Here is a 22,246-nt window from a genome sequence, read left to right on the forward strand (position 1 = left end):
CATAGTGCTCGACACTATAATTTATTTAGAGTAATAAAAGAGTGTGCTTTTTTTTTCCTGAAGATCTTACTCTTTAAAAGGAGATACTAAAAAGTAAAGAGTGATCTGTGCAATAGTACAGACATGGACCAAGGTCTGTTAGAATCCCTGGGACTCTAAGACTTCTGGCCTTAATCTGTACTTTCCTTTTCTAATCAGCTAGTATTCCCTTTCTTCCCTAATTATCTATCTCTGTCCTGTAGTGATTAAAAAGAAAACAACAACTGGAAATAAAAACATAATGGGTAGACAGATAATGGACAAAGAAATACAATTAAATAGAAGTACACCCTAACCTGGACTCTATCTTCAAAGAAAACTAGATTACTTTTAGGCAAGAACAATCCAAGAACTTGGCAGCAAATTTTGCTAATGCTTTACCCCAGCACTTGCTTCAGCAGTACATATCTATCCTCTGTTTGCATTTAACAGAGAAGGAGAGGTGCTGGGTGTACAGCCAGGTCTTCTCCCTAAGTAAACTGGTGTATTTCTGCATCCCATTGCTAATTTGCGAGTAAAATCATCTTTGTTGCACAGCCACTGATATTTTCAGAGCTAAACTGTAGAAAAGCCAGCAACATGCGCAAGAGATCAGAGTTTCCAGCTCTGTAAGTTAGATGACCCACAGACCTCAGTCTTCAATCAGAAAACTCCTAAAATTGTTATTTATAATTCCCATTGTATAATATCTATAAAATTGAGAACCACTATTCCTTCTCTGCAATGCACTTACTGGCAGAAATTTTCAAGAACTCAAGCTACTATCCAAACATCTGTAATGGCTGTAGAAACGGTTGCACATGACAGCACTTTGAACCATAGCACTAATAACTGGGAAATAAAGAGGTAAAACAAATGGGAATAACACATGTACAGCTTATCAGGCTGTGTCAGAAGAGGGTACAAGAAAGCCCAGCTACTCATTGAGGGAACAAAGGACTATGGCAACCAAAATACTTCCTCAGCTGCATTGTCATTTGCTAGTTCCCAAGTTTGCACTGCACATATGGGCTATTCAGAGAGAAAACTCTAAAGCTACAGGTGCATATGAGAGGGTGGAGCTGAGGGTGGTGAAACGGGAGTTCAAACAGACCCTCCTTGCAACGTCTGGAAACCATCAGCCAAAAGGTCCTCATCCAAGTCATCAAGTACATGATACGACTGAGGGCTGAATCCTACTGACAATCAGTTACTGAGAACCAGTTCAGGAAAAAGGAGTGTGTGAAAGGGATCAAGAAAGAGCAGCTTGAGAGGTAGAAGGGAAGACAGAATGTGTGGCATCATGGAACTCAAAGGGAGAACTTTTTTAAAGTATGTTGAGTGAAAACAAAATATCAAATATCAAGTAAGATTCAGGAAGGAGAAGTGGTCTTAATAATTAGGAGCTCACAGACCATCATTGCGAAGTGAGGCATCGGGAACAAAGCAGGGTAGAGCCTGTGGTGAGTTGATGAGGGAATGGGGGATGTGGACATTAGAGTGAGAATTGACAATTATATCAAGATTATTTCATAGAACTTGATTTAGGATGATAAAGACCTGAGGATGTTTAAATGATTATGGAATGCAATCCATATATGGTAGCAAATAATTCCCCTCTCTATGGTGTGACATATTTCAGTGGTAATTCTTCCTCTTCCATTTTCAAGCAGTATGACTTTGGACATTTCTCTACATCCCAGTTTCTCCACCTGTAGATGTATGACATTATAGTCACAACCAATGCTAGCTGATTGTATTCTCTAAAGACATTGCAGAAAGAGGGAAAAATCAAGTAGCAAGCTCTCTTGGAAGGTAGAAGGCTGTAGATTCCAGAACTCAGGTGAACTAATTTTCTAAAGCAGGAATGTCTCTCTTACAGTGTGGTATGTGTAAAAGACAAAAATGAGGGTACAGGTACATTTACCTTTATGGGTTTGGCATTAACAGATTCCCAGTTTTAATGGTGTTTATTTGCTCTGAAAAAAAAAAAAAAAAGAGGTAGAATTACATAGGCTCCAAGTCGGCTACGGAGTTGGCGAGTAGAAGGGTTAAGGAACATAACCAAGATTTAAAATAGCTGGTGGTACAGTGAGAGTGATAGAAAGTTTACTGAAAACACAGTATTGTCAGACAGTATTGAGACCCATTTGATGCTAGAGAAAAAGTACATTTAAAGAAACAGTACTTTGTGGGGTTCTGGGTTTTCTCTGAGCATTGTTTCCTAGCCAGGCACTTGAATAAGGAAGTATCAATGAAATCTATACAAATTTGAGAAGAAAATGGTGGGAATGGAATGCGATATAGACAGATAATGAAAAAGCAGTAAGGAAAAAATTATAGAGATCTCGGTTAGATGAAAGGCAAGTTGGAATAAAACTAACTTGAGAGCTGAAGGGTAGAAAGCTGTAGTGAAAAATTTGCATGTTAGGTTTAAAATGGAGATTTTCTAGGCTCTAAGGGCAAGGGGTTGTACCTGTGTGAGTGGGTATATACATATATTTTAGAAGATTGGGATTAAAGATAAGGTGACTCATTTTATGTTTCTGGTTATTATATAATCATTAATAGTTCCCTTTCATATTTTTCTAGTCACACAGTTAATAAATTGTTTATTTGTAAATAAATAAATACACTAAACCTAACAATGTGAACAATAAGACTACAGTGGGTAACTCATAAGCATGCAGAATGAGACTCCATTTGCACATAGATTTGAATGTGTTCTACAAATAGTGTAATCATTGCATACATATACCCTGGTATATATTGTTTCTAATCTAATCGATACCACTGACCCTCATCAGAAAGGATGAATTCTACTTAGTTCTAGTTGATGTATTGTAAATTCCAAACTAATAAAGCTTGAATGTATTTGAGGATTACTTTTTGGCTAAAGTACTGATCCCTTCAGCCATTTGTTCCCTACTTACAAATGCTTACATGGGTAGGTTGTGTATGTGTGTGTGTGTGTGTGTGTGTGTGTGTGTGTGTGTTTGTGAAGTTTGTAACACCAATGTACTCTTAGTAACTGGTACACAAAGGTGCTGTGCAACGTGACCCCTTGGTTCTATTCTGAACTTACAGTTCAGTTGATTTTTGTCACCCTTACCCAAGTATAAACAAATGTCACACACAGGAGAAAAATACTAGTACCCTGAATCAAAATGGTTATTTATACTATTTTACTTTGAATAAGATTCATACTCAAATACAAATCAAAAAGTTAATTTATGTGATGTGAGAGATGTTTTAGAGTCCTATGTTTTGACCCTGTCTTTCTTGAAGAACAGGAATATAGAAATTTATGGATAATTTTAAAAAACATGAAGACCTTTCTGTCTACTTTTCAAATGAACATTTTTTTTTCTATCAAATTTCTGAATTCCCCAGTTTCTAGAACTTGTCAACTTGCCATAGGTTCAGATCTTGGAACTACCTGGAACCATGGAACCCAGGCCAAGGAGATACTTCAAAATATCTTAGACTTGTTTTTCAATTAAGCAAAGCAATAGATTCCCCTAATTCCTGAAATCAGCTGTGGAAAAGGGCCTGATATACCAGGTTAGACCACCCCAACTCCCTCCAAGGACAGCTTGTTATTTTTTTTTATTAAGGTATAATTGATATATATTTTTATGAAGGTTTCACATGAGCAACATTGTAGCTACTACATTCACCCATACTATCAAGTCCTCCCCATACCCCATTGCAGTCCCTGTCCATCAGCATAGTAAGGTGCTACATAGTTACTACTTGTCTTCTTTGTGCTCCTACTACCTTCCCCATGCCTCCCCTATGTTATGTGTGCTAATGATAATATCCCTTAATCCCCTTCTCCCTTGCTTTTCATTCGCCCTCCCAACCCCTTTCGCTTTTATAACCGCTAGTGCCTTCTTGGAGTCTGTGAATCTACTCCTGTTTTGTTCCTTCAGTTTTGCTTTGTTGTTATATTCCACAGATGACTGAAATCATTTGGTGCTTGTCTTTCTCTGCCTGGATTATTTCACTGAGCATAATACCCTTTAGCTCCATCCATGTTTTTTCAAATGGTAGGACTCATTTTCTTCTTATGGCTGAATAATATTCCACTGTGTATATGTACCACATCTTCTTTATCTATTCTTCTATTGATGGACACTTAGGTTGCTTCCATGCCTTGGCTATTGTAAATAGTGCTGCGATAAACATAGGGTGCATATGTCTTTTTGAATCTGGATCTTATTTTCTTCGGGTAAATACCTAGGTCAAATGGTATTTCTGTTTTTAGTTTTTTGAGGAACCTCCATATTGTTTTCCTCAGTGGTTGAACTAGCTTACATTCCCACCAGCAGTGTAGGAGGGTTCCCCTTTCTCCTTATCCTTGCCAGCATTTGTTGTTCCATCTCTTTTGGATGTCAGCCATCCTAACTGGTATGAGGTGGTATCTCATTGTGATTTTAATTTGCATTTCCCTGATGATTAGTCATGTGGAGCATCTTTTCATGTGTGTCTTGGCCATCCAAATTTCTTCTTTGGAGAAGTATCTATTCAGCTGCCCATTTTTTAATTGGGTTATTTGCATTCTGGGTGTTTAGGCATGTGAGCTCTTTATGTACGTTGGATGTTAACCCCACAACTTGTTATTCTTAAAATGTTTTTTCTTGTGGACAAATGATGGCTGTTCTCAAAGATTTATCAATTGATACATCTTTACCACCAATCTTTTATATATCACACTGCTGGGGAGGAAGTGCAATTAATTTCATAAAATCAAATATAACCATCAGTTTATTTTCAATCTGAAAAGAGTGTTTTAAGAGGCTTTGAAAGAAGAACAGAGAAACTAGAATCAGAAGATTAAATGATATCTAAAATTTTACTATTAAATCTTTTACACAAACTTTTTCTCCTTAAAGGAAAAGCACTAAATAAATTACAATTAAATGCCCTACTTCTAAATACATTAGAAAAACCAGATACTTCTCACAAAAAAGTAAATAAAATTGAAACTAAAGGAGTGAGGGTAAAGGATAAGCAGTACATCCAATTCAAATTACATTAAAATCTAAATATAAAATACAAGCAGAAGTTACATTTCCCTAAAATATTCACTCCCCCTATCCCAAGTTAGTAAATGACACTAAAGAGAACACATATTCATGAACTAACTAGTTGTCTTCATACTAGGCACGGCTTGCTGTTCTCTGTTTTCTTCAAGCTTTATTAAGTATAACTGATATACAGAAAAATTGCATGTCTAATGTTTACCCTTTGGTGAGTTTGCATGTAAGCTTAAGCCTGCAATACTATCACCATGGTCAATATATGGCACATATTCACTACCTCCAACGATTTCCTTGTTTTCTTTTGTGTGTGCATATATGTGTGTGTGTAAGTACACTTAGCATGTGATCTATCCTCAGCATACTATTAAGTGCACAATATGTTATTAAATATATGCACTATATTTTACAACAGATCTCTAGAACTTACTCATCTTGCATAATTTTTTTAAGCCTCTGTGCACATTAAAACATGCCATAAAATGTCTTGTCTTGCCAAGGACTATGCCACTATTTTTAGGTTGACCTTGGCAAATTGCATAAGGATCATTGGCATTAAGGGGAAAACCAGATCCCATACTTTCTTCTTTGCCATATGTTTCTTCCCACTCAAACACCTTGACATCTCAGCTGCTCTAAATGATGCATTTATAAACTGGTGGCTGAGAGTAGTGCTTACTTTGTCGCGATTGGGATGTTTATGTGATTTTTATCATCATTTTCTTCAACAGGAGACTCTAGACTCTCTCACTGTAGATTTTGTTGGTTTTTTACAATTGGAAACATCAAAGCCCTTTTCTACTTGTGTTGAATTTTCTAGTTTGGCTTTTTCAAGTGTTTTCTCTTTATCTTTCTCTTTATCTTCAGGAAGCCAGTTCTCACTAGGCCCCCACCCTCTGCTGCAATGTGATGGAGTGGAGGATTCATTTAATTGCATAAAGCACATGTCCAGAAATCAGCCTGGGAAATTTCAGTATCTCCTTCAGATAAATCTGTATCCCTCTTCCCTGCCTGATAGACGTTGATATACCTCATTATGTTTCTGAGAGTTATGCTCTTTCACTATAGCTATGATCGTCTGAGTCGTGACTCAACTGCACATTCTACAGTGAATTAATCTGAAGCTGAATCCTGAACAACCACCCAAATATTCACTTACACCATCAACAAGGTCCAGATTTGATGGAGTCTCTGTGCATTCCTTGGTACTGCTTCTTTCACAGTGTATCTCCTTTATTACACATAAGGTGAGGTTTTCACCAAAGAAAGAGAAGTAAGGCCATATTGTCATTCACCAGGTAATGCATCTGATTTTCATGTAGTCAGAAGTCATCTCTACTTCCTCTGATGTCCTCAAACACTCCTGTATCCCAGGTCCGTAGGGTGCTCAAACACAGTGGGTCTGGAGGAGACCCCTGGCAGAGAGCAGAAGACCTTGGCCAGAGGGGCCGGGGCTGCCCCTGACTTAGTTTCTCACTCCATCTTCCTTACAATCAGTTCGGCCACACAGACCCCACACACCAGCCCCACAGCATGCCTCACTGGGTGTTAGCACACACATGCCCAGGCCCTGCCCTGCCACTCCCTCCCCCGATTCCCCATTCCATTTTCAAAATTGTGTATGTTTGAACACACATTTTCTTTTCATGCTATATAAAGCTCATTGGAAATCATGAAACCAAGGAAAGGTGAGGGCAGAGTGTTCGAAGAATCATCGAAGAGTGTGTAGAATTCATGGCCCAGAAATTAGGGAAAAATAGAGGGCTTGAGTAAAAATATTTATAAATGAGTACATGTTAATAAAACAACATAATTAGGGGAAAAATAAAACTTAAATTTGAATTTTCACACACTATAGACAGTGAGCCAGCCAGTAGAACATCTGGTGACCTAACATGCAATAAGCATGGGACATTCACAGTGGTGAATGATTCCATGTGATGTGACTTTGAATTAATTACCTTCAAAAGTCCAACTTTGATTACTTTCAAAATTTAGCAGCTACTGCAAGCCTTAGGAGTTAAAAGTTTGAGCTGCAGAATAGAGTCATTACAAAATAAAAGTAATCAACAAACTTTTACAGAGCTTCTAAAGCAATGATTCACACAGGATTTCACACAGAACTCCCATTAATGCTAATGAAATTGGGTAAGTTACAGGCTGAAACTCTCCCATACATTGATAGGTGAATAGTTCCCTGAGGTACTTACTTAGATGGGGGAACTTAATTTTCTCTCCACAAATCCTCTCTAGATGAAAAAGAAGAAATCATGCTTCATATATTAGATTTCTTTTTAGAGTAAATGGCATAAATTCAGAATCACTGAAGTGAATTAATCAAAAGCCACAAAAGCTAGGCATTGACTAGCTCAATTTTGACCAGTCAAATCATCTTCCATTCAGATGGATACCAGTTAAGAAGTCAGTCTTGTCTGGGGCTCTGAATGTGACCTATTCAGTCCATTCAATCTTGCTTCTTCAAGATTTTAGAACAAGGAACTGAGTAATTACAGGAGGGAACTAGTTGAGAAGAAACAGAAATTCCTGATTGCCGTAGTATGAATCGAAGAGCTCCGTCACTGAATTCATTAGCTGCCTAGGGAAGGGAAGATCATGAAATGTTGAGTTAGAAACAGTATAAGATCATTCAAAGACTTACACAAGGTGATACTACAGGTATAATTAAACTTCTGGGGCAGAAGTGTTTTTTTGTGAGTGTTTTGAAGAAAGTTGCAACTTTCACTAGCATATCAGTGTTTTTGCTTGATAGTAATCATTACAATATTATCAGCTTGGTTGTGTGCAGTTCTTAAGAAGTGCCAAATAAATTGTCTATTCATCCTCTCATTTATTATGACTTCCTATTATATAGGCAGGGTGGTGGCTATTGTGTTATTTCCAACGTAAGTTACCTCACAGAAGAAAAATAATAGGCTCTAAAAAACATTAAATCAAATTATAACTAAGTGTGCCGATTTTATGAGGAGAATGATGCCACTTAAAGGAAAGATTCTTAAAATCTCATTTCAGCTAAACTACTCCCATTTACCACTGAAGCAGCTACGTTTTCTTAAAATGAGAATTGTCTAAAAATCATCCCCCAGCATCTTAATGTCAAGAGAATTCTAATGTCTTGCTGTTTGGTTGGTGATTTTGAGTGAGAGTCGACCCCAAATACCAACATATACCTTTGATTTAATTATACATGGATACAAAAATAGGTGTTATGTTCTGGTCAGTGAAAAGTGTCCAATGCTTCTTATTGTGACTAAACCCAAATTACACTGGATTTAAGCATCGGCTACATATTTTGGCTAATTACATGGCTTTAAATAAATAAAAGAAATATGCTAATTTATTAGACATTAAGAATTAGTTCTGCTACACCTGGCATTTTAAAAATGACTAGTCAGAAATTCACAATTATAGTTGGAGATGTCTCAGTAATTAATAGAACGAGTAAGGTGAAAGTCAGTAAGCAAATATAAGGTCTGAGCAATACTATCAGCCAATTTGACCTAATTGACAGTTATAGGACAGAGAGTAGAAACCCACTGACAGCAGAACACTAATTTTTTTCAAGGACCCATGTACTATTCACCAACATAGACCATGTTCTTTGACACAAAACTTCTAGAATAAAATTGCACAACATATATCCACATCCACTGTTCTTCTTCTTTAACAGATCTTTTATTTATGACTCTTCAACCTTGGGATAGTTTCCAGTACAGTAGAAGCTTTCGGATATAAGAAATAGAGATAATGGTCATTTTCCCTGCCTAGAAGGTGGTGAGTCCATTGAACTACCTTATGTATTTATTTTTCCTTAAATTGAAACTTAGGAAGTTGACTAAATTGTATTAAACATAAAAAGTCTACATGGACTGACATTTTTTTGGAGGCTTGAAATAATCACATTACTCTTTGTACCTCATCACAGTTTGGGTGCTAATAGTCAATCACTAGTGTAAAATAAAAATGCTTTCTAACATGAGCATTAAGTATTCATTAAGTTATTAATTCTCTAATAGATCCAGGAAGAGAAAAAATAGATCAAGATAGTCTTTATTAGAGAGATAGTAATAACACGATAGCTATAATTTATCGAACACTTATATGTGTCAGTGAGCTAAGCAATTTTCATTCATTACTTAAATGAATCCTTATAACATCATTAAGACATGAGAATAATTCTCATTGTACCACAAGGATCTGATACTAAAGACGGAGAAATATTCTGCCACATAAATTAGCTAAACTTAAGAAGGAAAAAATCACTCATGTTGGCAGTGGGTGTGGGGAAATAAATATATTCAAACTTACATTGTAGATGGGAAGTTAAATTGGGAAAAATTATTTTAAGTAATTTCTAGTATATATCAAGAGCCATAAAGGTGTTTTATATTTTGTGAGACCTTTTGCAAGCCTAGGAAGATACTCTAAAGAGCTAATTTAGGTTAAAGGAAAAAAAAACACGAACAAAAACCTTGGATTAAGGATACTAAATGGAGCAGTAGCCATATTACTTTATTTATTTAACAATCTTTAATAGTATTTATTACATATCAACGTTTAACATTTAACCATATTTTATTCTTAACAATTTGCAATATATAACAATATGTAGTATTTAACATAATTGTTTAATAAAATAAACTGTAGCCATATGACTATATATTAAATGCAATATGCTATAAACATGCAATATATACATGTATGTATATATACACACACATGTGTATCTGAAAGTGAATACAGCTTTGTATCTACATAAGCCTTGATTAAACCATGTTGAAAGCATGATGCACAGGCTAGATTGCAATTGGCCAAAAATTTAATTTCTAATATTTCTTGTCACTTAGGTTATATTCCTGAAACAGTGAATTGCTTATAGTACCTCAAATGAAGTTGTGGAATGTGCTTCAAATCATGCATTTCTTTTTCCTAGTATGACCTTCTTATCCTTCTTGAATTAGCCCAATTTATCCTTTAGATAAAGTTCAGGACTTACCTTTCCTGAGAATTTTTCTCTGTCCCCTTTCCATGAATACCTAAGGTTGCCCCCAATGGTTCTGCCCTTGAGTCTGACATATTGTTTTTCAATGGTCTCTTTATAGGCTTTGTAGGAGACTGCCCCCTCCATTGGGACCCCCAGTGAGCTCAAACACTGTTCCATCTCTTTATATTCCCAAGTTCTAGCAAGTTCCAGGTATGCAGGAGCATCATAAACTTCCCAAAAACTGGGCCTGTATAATCTGAAGGACAAACAGTGTTTATTTTAAGAATGTATGATTATATTAAGATAGTACAGTTCCCTTTTATCAATTTTTCATAATTTTATACTGAGGTCATCTTGTTTCAATTATGCTCAAACTATACAGATTCAAACAGAATGAAATACAAAGCCACTAGATATTAATGTCAATCTATAATTGTATCAATACCACTTTTCAACCAGCACATTTTAGAAATACATAGAGAAATAATTATAAAATATTTCATGAAAAACAAATGTTTATTTGAAATCTGGGGTCAAAATTGAAGAAAACCTACATAAAAGAAGCAATCATGCATGTCCATGGAGATCAACTCTGTATCTCACTGAAAATACATTAAAGCATGAAAACAGCAAAGGTTTTCTGGAGGAAAGTATATTTTAGTCAAACCTTAACCATAAGTATTGTTACAAACGTGGCTGAGGGGATAAACTCAGCTAATAAGGAAAGCTAGATGTCTAAAAAATTAAGATATAAGGAAGAAATAATAAAGAATGATATTATACAATATATAGATATTCCAAATATTAACTTAGGAAGATATCCTTTCATATACTTTTATACATCCTGTCCCCACAGTAGACATATAATATTATTTCAAATCCCTGTGGTGATTGTAGTTTCTGGAAATTAGGGGGACAATAACAATACATTATTTTACATTTTCTGAGGACACTTATTTGAACAAACTTCTTAGATTCACTACACATCAACAGAGGTAAATGAGTAGCTGGTTTTTGGCTTCACTGGAGACCTGATCCTGATTTAGGGAGTGCATACCAGCTAATGGATGGTTGGGCACTAAAACAGGAGTAAAACAATGAAGACTGTGCAGGAATGTTGAACTTCACTGAGGCGGTGCTTCTCTTTCAAAATACCAGCAATATAATATCACCTGACACATTAAAAATTTAGAAGCCCAAAACATTTACTTAAATGTTTATTTTTTATTAAAAGTTTATTATTCTAGTACCTTCTATAAAGAAATCTCTAAGAAGAGAGGAAAAATAAGTAAAAAAAAATATCATAGAACAAAAGGAAAATACTAAGTTAAAGCACATACATGGTAACTAAGCACAAAATAGAGCATCTTTGATCCTAAACACATATCCAGAAACCATCAAAGGCAAATGTTACTGGTAAAAGCCGTGAAAAGGCTTACCTCGAGAGAGAGAAGGAAAAGCACATATTTAGATGCTCTGTTAGAAGAGAAAACAAACGAGGCAAGGAGTGAAAGATGTGAAAATTGAAAGGGAAAATCAAATCAGTGGCTTTTCTGCCTCATCCATCTGCCGGCACCCAGACAGCACACTTTGAGTCCAATAGAGTGAAAAACACGAATGGACAACTCAGCAGAAACACATCCTCTCCGTTTTTAAAATAATGAAAAACAGCAGCAAAGGCATGACCAGGAATCAAATGGAAGAAACACTCAAGAAATTACACGAGGAGCAGCCAGAGAAGCAGGGAAAGGGAGTCTATTCATTGGAATGAAAATTCAGCATGGCTGGACCAGGCTACATGGATTAATGGCCTGGAAGAAATGGGTTGAGGAAAATGTGAATCAGCTAATGATCGCATTTGATCAAGCAAGAAAAAGGGCTCTGGGCTGCTTGGGAAGAGGTGGATCTAGTTTTTGAAGTGATATAATGAGACTGTTTAAATTCCTTAGCACGGCACTCCGCGTCCTCATCGTCTGCCCCTAGGATTCCTCCCTGGGCACCTCCTCCTCGACTCCTTGGCATGGTTGTTCTGCCACCATCACAGCTACCCCATTACCAAGGTTTAAGAAGACCTGGTCTTCTGGACCGTGGCTTCATGCCAGCCTCTCTGTCATTCTCCCTGGTGTTTACCAACTCTGACCTGTCTTCAGTTCCACCGAAACCTGAAGCTCATCTGTGGTATCTGTGTCTTCACCTCTTATCACTTCTCAGAGAGGATTTCCTTGACTCTACCTACCTCCCCTTCACCATCTTCTCTCTTTTAATCACCTCATACAATTTATCAACTTTTGAAATAAGTGGGTATAATCATTTGGCTACTTGTCCCACAAGAATATAAACTCCCAAGAAAGCAGAAATCTAGTCTGTTCACCACTCAGACCTAAGCAACTAGAAGAGGGCATTACTACTGTAAGGATTTAACAAATGTTTATGTAATTAAGGTATCAATTGGCAGAGGAACAGTCACCATCCCAGCTTTGAAACAAGGATAAGGAAGAACAGATATATATGAAAAGGGGCTAGGCGTGTCATATACATTTCAGTGAATCCTCTACCAAACCTAACAAATAGCTATTATTATCCCCCTTTGCACAGATAACAACTGAGAACAAAAACAATGAAATAGACAACCATGTAATTACTTAGAGGGAGAACTTGGTTTCAAATCTGACTCTGGATCTCGTGTTCAACTCTCACCACACTGACCCACATTTGTTCCCTTCATTTCCTTCCCTAATCAGCTTGTTATGCAACATTTTCTGTGAAGCAGACATTCATAACCTTCTTCGTTGAGTGACATCCTGTTCTGATCATCAGTTGGACTCTTAGGAGGAAATACAGACTAGACGTGTTGGCCATCACTTTATATATATTCTATTTATCTGACTACGCAATAAGGTCTTTTAGGACAATAATTTTGTCTATTTCTTCATCTCCTCTGTTTTTGTTCAGACCCCACTCCACCCCCTGCTCTTCCATGACACCTACCCCTGCCCCCTGCCCCCCAAGCCCCTGACTTCCTGCACCCTTTGCCCTCTTCTATCCCCTGCCCTCCTATGCCTCCTGTGTTCCCCACCTTAACTTGGAACACAATTCTCTACACACTGAGATAAGCTCAAAAATAAGTCAGCATAAAAATAGGAGAAATTATGATAAATAAACTTTCTAATTTCCAGATGCACGTCGATCATTTTTATGATGATGGAACAATGAATAGGGCAGCCAAATCATTTCGAGTGAAAAATATTCTCAGTTGCTTCATGTGTCCATGACTGGTGGCCACAGCTGCATTCAAGTCTTTGAGGACATCATCTTCCTTGAGCAACAGTTTGCTTAATAGTTACAAGTACGTGACTCAGAGCGAGACACAGCTGCGTTCACATTCTGATGCTGACTCTTCCTCGTTGACCTATTTCACCTGTTTAAATACCTATCTAATCCTAGACACTTTATCTCTAAAGTGGAGTTATTAAAATGTCTATTTCAAAAGATTCTTGTAAGGAATAATTTATCTGATATATGTAAATTTCTCAGCAATAGGTGAGACCCATAGAAAGTATTCAACAGCTACACTGTTTTAAACTGGTACAAATTCTACTCCCACTCTTCTGAAAGGTTTATACTCAGGCTGAAGAGAAATTCCCTTTCCTCTTAAAAGACTTTAAGATTTTTCCAAAGGCTCTCAAGGTAATTAAAATGTTTGTTTGCTTTTATTGTGAGATGATACCTCTCTGCTTCAAGGGAATGTATCCTATTCTTTTTCAAACAGATTGATAATGACATTAGTAAACAACATGACAAACTTTCTCATTTCAAGAGAATCATTTGTTACTACCAGTTCCCTTGGTTGGCTTTTTTTTTTTTTTACCAGCTTCTCAGTAATTTAAAAAATTATTTCTCCTGGTTACAAACTATGTATGATCTTTTTGTTATTCACAGATTTGGCATATGTGATATTGGTAATTTGTGAATATGATGGACACAACTAGTTCTCACTGATAACTGGATCTCTGTTTCTTTTTGTACATATACAAAGTCTGAGAGATTTGTCTCTTGCAGTTATGTAGGGCCCCATGAAAACCAATGAAATGTAAGCAAAAATAACAGGTGTTATGGCTGATGCTTTGAAGAGATCTATGGGATTCTCCAGTCTCTTCTTCCTCTGCCACAACAATAGCAGACAAAGCCTTGTCTTCACATGGAAGAACCCGAGGATCAAAGCAGGTCACTCTGTGGTGATCAAGTACCTTGGAGGGGCCCCTAGATTTTCAGTAAATGCAGTCAGGGTGGTGGTGCATTTGTTGTATTAAGTCAATGAAATTAGGGTTTTTGTATTATTGTTGTTACCATAATATATTCTAATATGTAGATGCACGAAAGAGTTGATTCATCAGATCTGAGTTTCTTAAAACATGTACATTCCCAATAGAAACTGTTCTCTTGGCTAGCCCTTGATGGGCTTCTGGGAGTTGAGTGCTTGGAGTGTTCTAACTGATGAGAGTATTTTGCATGCTTGGTGTTTTGAAGGAAATGATACCACTTGGTGTAGACAGTTTGTGCAAACAATGTGGATTTATGGTGGGTACCTGCTTTCTTTTGTGGCAGTCTGTAGTTTTGGTAATTGCAGTCAGTCATGAAGGGGCTCTGTGCTTACATAATTGACCCCCATGAAAAGCCCCAGATTCTTAGGCTCAAACTAACTTATCTGATAAACAACACTTCATACATGTTCTACAGTTTATAGCAGGAAGAATTAAGTATGTTTGGTTAACTCCACTGGGAGAAAACTCTTGGAAGCTTTCTTCTCATTTCCTCCAGACTTTGCTGATTTACCGTTTGCTGATTTTGCTTTGTGTCTGTTCCCTGGATAAACCATAACCATGAGCAAAACGACTTGTGAGTACTATAGGTCCTTTTAGTGAATCACTAAACCTGGGGATGGTATGGAGACCACCAGGACACTCCCCAATACAGAAAATCAGTACTGGGAGTGGGGTTTTGTCCTAAGGAAAATGCAAAATATGTGACATTGCTATTTTACAGGTGCCTGCAAATATGATTTGTATTAAAAAGTGGCAGAATATTTATCATATAAAATAGAATGATAAAACTTTCCTGGGGTGATTTGATAGTTAGAGCATGTAAATGATGAACATGTCATTTTGATCTAGGTTTCTAGAGAAAATAATTTTATTAGTGAGTGTGTTTCAAGTGAAATTGGCCACATTTTATGGGACATTTCACAAAAGGGATGAGCTCAAGAAATAATTGCTAAGAAATAGAATAGTAGAATTATAAATATTACAAGTTTTGTAAAGGTGAAGCTGACTGGTTTTGATCCCAAGGTATAAGTGATGAATAGAATGAAGAGTTTGAAAGTTGAACACCTGTAAAAACTCAGAATGCAACAATGATTAAATTAAAGGTCTTCCAACCTTTTGTTAAAACTTCTTGAAATACTTAAGTACCTTGAAACAAAAATCAGATTAATGGCCAATGCCCAATAAATTAATATCATATTAACATATATTGAGGTAAAGATCATATTTATGGTATAGACTTCATTGGCCATGTAAAACAGACTCAGTAAGTTGATATGGAAAATAAGGGGAACAAAAGTAAATAAAATCACAGAAAATACTGGACCTGAACACTTTAAAGAATATCTCTAAAGCAGCATTGGGTATGACTTGGAGCCTAGATTGAAAAATCCTGTGATACCTTGAAACTAAAAAATGACCTTAGCATTTATTGAAAATATTATGTTCAGCTATTCTGGGAATCACTTCTAATGATTCCTGAAACAATCCCTTTAACTCAGGAGTAATAAAGACAGGAGAAGTAAATGAAACATTACAGAATGGTATCAAAACAGGGTTTGAATCCAAATTCCATTATGGAACAGATATGGAACACTGGGCAATTGAAACAGGAATAATTATAATGCCATTTCAAGAGGCCATTGTGAGGACTAAATGCATGCAATCATTTAGTGTAATTTCTATCACATAGAAAGCAGCCAATAAATGTTAACATTCATTGTCAGAATGATCTTTGGGCACTCATCATTCTACAGGCAGGTAGTAGGCTAAGAATATGTAAAAAACATATTCTCCAAAGTCCACTGCAGATGTGGAGGACATGGAGGATAATGCAGGGGGAGGGGAAGCTTTCAGAAGATGGAGGTAAGAAACCTGTGAGGACAATGGAGAAGGGAACTTCTCTGTGAGAGCAGGATAAGAGCCTCATCAAGTAATACTCTCTACCCTCAAGATAGGTAGTTCACACATCATCTGCCCAGTAGGGTTTCAGAATTTCTAAGGACCAGGAACTGTGATGTGTCTCTCATTCTTCTCTTTCCAGAGTGGGACTCTGTACTTCAACGATCCTAACCATATCCCACCATTCTGTACTAATAAACATGGGAGGAAGCATATTAAAGTTCATGGATTTCTAGTCCAAGAAGGTCCACACCCAGATCTGATGGAAACAGTCTTATTGCACAACACTTACACTTACTTTGGTTAAGTCTGGAGTGGTCTGCTGTGGCAAGGGTGTGTGTGTGCTTTTAATGTATTAGAACTGGAAGAACAAGTACCTATAGCAGAATTAACCAATGCTCATCAGTATCAAATTCTCCTTTCCTGCCTCAACAGGACTTCCCAGCCTTCTTACAATTAGATGAGGTCATGTGACTTATTGTGGCTAATAAAATGCATTGCTTTCAAGCAACGGAAGTGAAAATATCCTGAGGATCTTCCAACCTCATTATCCTACTAGTGCAGTTATTATGAAGGAATCCTCATGTTGTGATGGGCAAGTCCCAAGACAGCAGCAGGCTAGTTGGAGGAAAGCCTGAGAGTTTTCTATATATATATATATATATATATATATATATATATATATATACAGATGGTAGACCTTATATAAACCAAAAATCAGCATCACTGTGTGAAGCCAAAAAGATTTGTAGTTACCTGTTAAAGCAGCATAACTTAGCTCGTGCTAACTAAAACAGGGAACACTGTTGAATATCTGCACCTTGAAATTGTTTTCAGTATTTCCAACTATGACTTTGAATATTTTTCACAGTGGAACTACTTGCTGATTAGTGTCAGTCTGTCTTCCTAGAGGCCAGTGTGGCTGCAGCATATTGAATGTGGAAAGGGTAATGCAAGAAAAGATCTAAATTTAGAAAGTTCTGATTATAAAGGATTTTTTAAGTCATAGCAATGAGTGTGGTATTTTTTAAAGCAATGGAAAACTGTTGAAAATATTAAGCAGAACAATGACATACATATTTTATAAATAGTCTGGGCTGTGTACAGTTCTAAAATAAAAACAGAGGTAACAGTTTTAATGGCTATTATAGTTATTCAAGAAGAATATTCATGGTACAGTTTGAAAGTTGAAGCTGGATTCCACATATACTTTATGGTTAGAAGCAATAAGACTGGTCATCTAAGTAAATGCACTAGAAACATTTCTCTTGAAGGAAATATGATTTTTGAGAAAGTCAAGAGACTATATAAACTTTTCTGTATTTGCAAAGACAGAAATTTGCAAAGATCTTGGGTTTTATCCCTTGTAAATGTCAAGGGTCTTATGATGTCTGCTTATTTTACAAAACTTGAAAAATACAGATGTACCCAAATGTCACTGAGAAGTGGGTATGAATTGCACCTATGCCACAATCACAGGTTTTCTAAGCACTTCCAAATTCATCTCCTACAACACTCTCCTCCCCTCTCCTCTCTTAGTTTGTCCTCATATTCTCAAGATCTTCCCACTCCCCTCCACACATATACAAACAAGAGTTCTTCAGAGATTCTCAGGGTTGGTACTTCTATAAATTTTGTCAGATAAGCACTAATACCCATGACAATGTATTTTTTAATGATAATTTTTAAATTTCCTATGGAAAAAAATGTGTTTTTTCACCTTTTGCCACTTACATCTCATCCAAATCTCTTATAAGAAAGCAATTCAGTCATAACTGGGCCCAGACCTCTCTAGTCAGTTCATTGCATCTAAAATCTCTGGATTATAATTTTTCCTTCATTTTTGTTTTGACTGCAGTCTTCAAGCCCACCATCATCTCTCTCTGGAACTACTGAAATGGCCTCCTAACAGTTACCACTGCCTCCGATCTTGTTTATAACTAGTAAGCACTCCACAGTGCAGCCAGAATAAACCCACTAAAATGCTGAGCTGACCTGCTCCACTAAAATCTTGCTGCTCTGCTGATAGATCCTAAGTTTCTTTACATGCTTCTAGAAACATTTAGGACTTGCCATTGAGTACTTCTAAAGCCTCATCCTTTTATCCTTTCCCCCTAAAATATGCACTTTATAGTCCAGTCAACCTGAGTACCATTCAGTGCCTCAGGTGTGGCCAAGGTCTCTCAAGGCCTTCACATGTCCCGATCTTTCTTTCTGGACAAATATTGCTCACATTTCTTTGGGATCTGAGTCTCAGTAGCTCTTTCTCTGTAAGTCTTTTGACTTACTTCTAGACCAGATTCTATGTCCTTAACATGTAGCCTCCACATACCTTGCTTTGCCCCATTTTATGATTTATCGCATTTTCATTGTTACTGCATATTTTATCATCCATAGACACCACTTGACTCCAGGAGGGCAGCACAGTTATCTCCTTTACCCAGCACATAGTAGGTGCTTACAGGAAATGCCTGTTGACTTACTGTGTTGCTAGTTTCTTGTGCCTTGTGCCCTGCGTTCTCCTTTACCATTTGAGGACAAGCCAATACAAAACTAAATGTGTGTATTTTATGGAGGAAGCAAAATTATCTGTTGCAGAGACTGGTAGAATATGAATCCTCTCACTAAATTTCTCTACAACACACAGAAGTATTTGGAGAAAAGCAACTTAAAATGGGGGAGAAAAACCCTCTAATATCTAATTCAGGTTTCCCTCCATTATCCTATCCACGCCTATTAGATAGACAGATTGAAACTGTAGTTATTTGGAGAAATCCATAGATGATCCAGTGATAGAGAAATGAAAAAAAGATAGTTATATTTGAAAGCATACTGAGTATGGCTGTGTATATATTTTTTGTTTTTGAAGTTATTTTGCATGTTTTGTTAGCCAGTAAAACTTTCTCCATTTAATTAAAAATTGTTCCTGATGCCCCTGTGACCTTCAAATATATGATGCACACTATTTATTTAGTCTTTGCATTCAATAACACATATGTTTTCCACTTTTTTCTCATTATAAATAATCCCTAGGAAATATTCATGCCAAAATATTTCCCTGAGTCTGAATATAATATTAATCTTTCACACTTCTATGCTTCTTTACTCTGATGCCTGTCTTCCTATGGAAACCTAGAAATCTTTTGATGCACCTTTTCATTTTCACACCAGCCTTCCTCTTTCTTAGTTCTTCATAGCAGCCTTCTCCGGCTTGGGGTAGTGGCCTCCGAGCTTCTGGATTTGAAGACATCAATACAGTGGGATTGTGTGAACTTGAAAATTCAGTTAGAAACCTCAAGTTTTGGTTTCCTCATTCTTATAATGATAATCACCTACTGCCTGTCCTGCTGCATATTTTTTTTATTGTTTGTGCTTTATAGGCAATTAAGGAAGGAAATTTAAATAAATGCATATATTGAGTGTGCATAAAAGTGGTCGATAGTTTTACTTTATTTGAAATCACTTTCATGCCCTTTGTATCACTTGGGTTAAGTTCAGATGCTTGATTTATGTAGCATGTGTTTGGATCACACACAGGGGCTTCTCAGTTTTACCTCAAGTTACAGCTACAAACTCGTTGTGTTTTTATTCTTTTCTGTACAGAGGTACTTACCTCCCATGTTTTGCAAAATGTTAAGGTCTTTTCAGCACATGGTGTCTTTCTACAAATTTGTTCTTCTCCTTGGAATCATCTAACATCCATTCTCTTCCATTGGCAAGTTGACACAAATCAAAGATTGAAAAGTATTGGCAAGTTACTTTCAAACAAGTTTTTAAAAAGCACTCGTGTGTGTGTATATGTGTGTTTAAGTGTGAGTGTTGAGCATATCATGTGATTTTTCAGAGTGCATGTAAGTGAGCATACATGCAAATGTACGTCAAATGTGTGTGTGTGTTCGTGTGTGTATTTGCGATTGTGCAGAAGAATGTATAATTAGGATTAAAATAAAATGTTTTTTTTCCAGAATTCCTATATAAAGCTTTCAGCCACTGAATTTCTAGTTAATGGTAAAAAAGAAGAATAAGATTATGGCTCTCCTCAGGCTTTTACCCAAAAGGCAGATGGGTGATGGGTTCCTCGCAGGCTACTCTGCCTGCACACTTATCACTGTGTGAAGCTGGCAGCTTCCTATCAGGAGATGCCCTCACAGTGAATGCAAATGCTTCACCATATTAGTTATAACAGTATGTTAGGGAGGGGAGCCGGCCTGTGTTATTGTAAGGAAAATTAACAACCACTGTCTGCAGGAGAAAGAACTGAAAATGACAGGCCAGTTTTAAGAGGCCTTTTGTTTGAGCTTGCATTTTTCACCTAGAAATGGACACAATTACTGAAAATTAGAAATGAAGCTGGGCTTTATACAAAGAAATGAGATAATTTCACAGCCAAAACAAGTGGGCTTACGTTGAAAGGAAAGCCATTAAAATATACCTTAGCAGTAAGTTAATGGGGGAGAAATTCAATTTGAAAATGAGAGAACATTTTCAGATAGAAAGGGCAGGCACTGGAACAGTGTGCTTAATGAAGTACAGTAGATATATTCAAGTTTAATCTAGATAATTGTAGATAATTACAGAAAAAGCTTAGGCTAGGTTTTTTGTGTTTTTTTTTTTTTCCTACTTTCACCCCCTACTGCTTGATGCCAAATATTGGACTGGCCTGGGGGTAGGGTGGGGAGTGCGCGTGGTGGGGAGAAAATCATCCTATCATCCTATTGTTTTGTATAAAATCTGTTTTTTTTTTGTATAAAATCTGTTGTTTTGTATAAAATCTGTTTTTAAAAACTAAAAGTTGAAAGATTTTGTTCTGTAGATGACTGAGTTGTCACTGTCATGAAGTAAGTTTAATCCTCTGACAGGACACTGGTTAATTCACTGCTCCTCATCTCTCCACTCAGGTCCAAGGAATAAGCTCACCCGGTGGTTAGCCCTTCTCTCTAGTCCCATCACAGCCTGCAAGTCTGAACTGGGGAATAATGTGCCGGCGAATGGCCACTGTGATAGAAAGCAGCTGCTTCCAGGGTGGCTGTGGGATCTTCCAAGGATGAGAATGTCTCAGAGTTACGCTGCTGTGTTCACGGCGGCGGCCGCATTCGCTGTAATATCCTCCTCATTGTGTTTCTCCAACCTTCAACCAGGCTTTGCGTTTTGCTGCTGGTTATTTGGTGAATGTTCATTAGCTCTCTAACAGCTTGTAAGATTTTCTTGCCTTCGCTGCCAGGCCTATGCGGATTTACTAGGCCTTCAGGAAATACCACAGCATAGCTATATAGGGTGGACAAAGACAGAAGGGAGAGTTGTGCAGGAGACGGGTGGTTCTGACCTCCCCGCCTGCTGAGGCTTCAGACCTGCTGGGATACACTAACTGTCATCAGGCAGGCTCAGGTGGACATCTCATAGGCGCCACAGCTCAGACTTATTTTTTGGTCTAGCACTACTAATATTCCTAATAAGGGGCTACATGAACTAGGCTACCTGGGTTCTACTAAGAAGAAGTTGTATGCTAGAGAAAATTTAGAGAAATGGTTAAGGATGCAGATTTAGGAGAGCTGTAAAACCTGCTTCAAGTTTCTACTGAGCCATTTATTCACTGTTTGTGGACTAGTTGCCTATTTCTCCATACAATTTAGTGTTTTTTAAATTTTAAAACAGATATGATAACCTTATCTAATTCCCAGCCTGTTAGGAATGAAATGAGAGTATATCAATTGCTTTAAGTATAGACCATAAACCAGTTTAATTTCAACTGATAATAATTAATAAATGTTAACTGTGTCTTCGGTAAGTAAAATGATACACTCACTACTAATATTATAATTATCATTTCAGGTCAGATATACTTAGGGCAGCTAATATCATACCTTTAAGTTTAGTCTAGCTCCAAAAGCATGTAGGTGGTATGTGTCAATTTACCTAGGAAGGCAATGCAACAGTTCAAGGCTACTATCTCAGAAATTGTA

General features: G+C 36.9%; 1 pseudogene; it reads right to left on the minus strand.

Annotated features, from left to right (window-relative positions):
* Positions 1–784: 784 nt before the first annotated feature.
* LOC140845234 (E3 ubiquitin-protein ligase Mdm2-like) overlaps positions 785–22,246 on the minus strand; it is an 83,780-nt pseudogene continuing 62,318 nt past the window's right edge.

Source organism: Manis javanica, chromosome 1 (genome assembly GCF_040802235.1).
Source record: "Manis javanica isolate MJ-LG chromosome 1, MJ_LKY, whole genome shotgun sequence".
Lineage (NCBI taxonomy): Eukaryota > Metazoa > Chordata > Mammalia > Pholidota > Manidae > Manis > Manis javanica.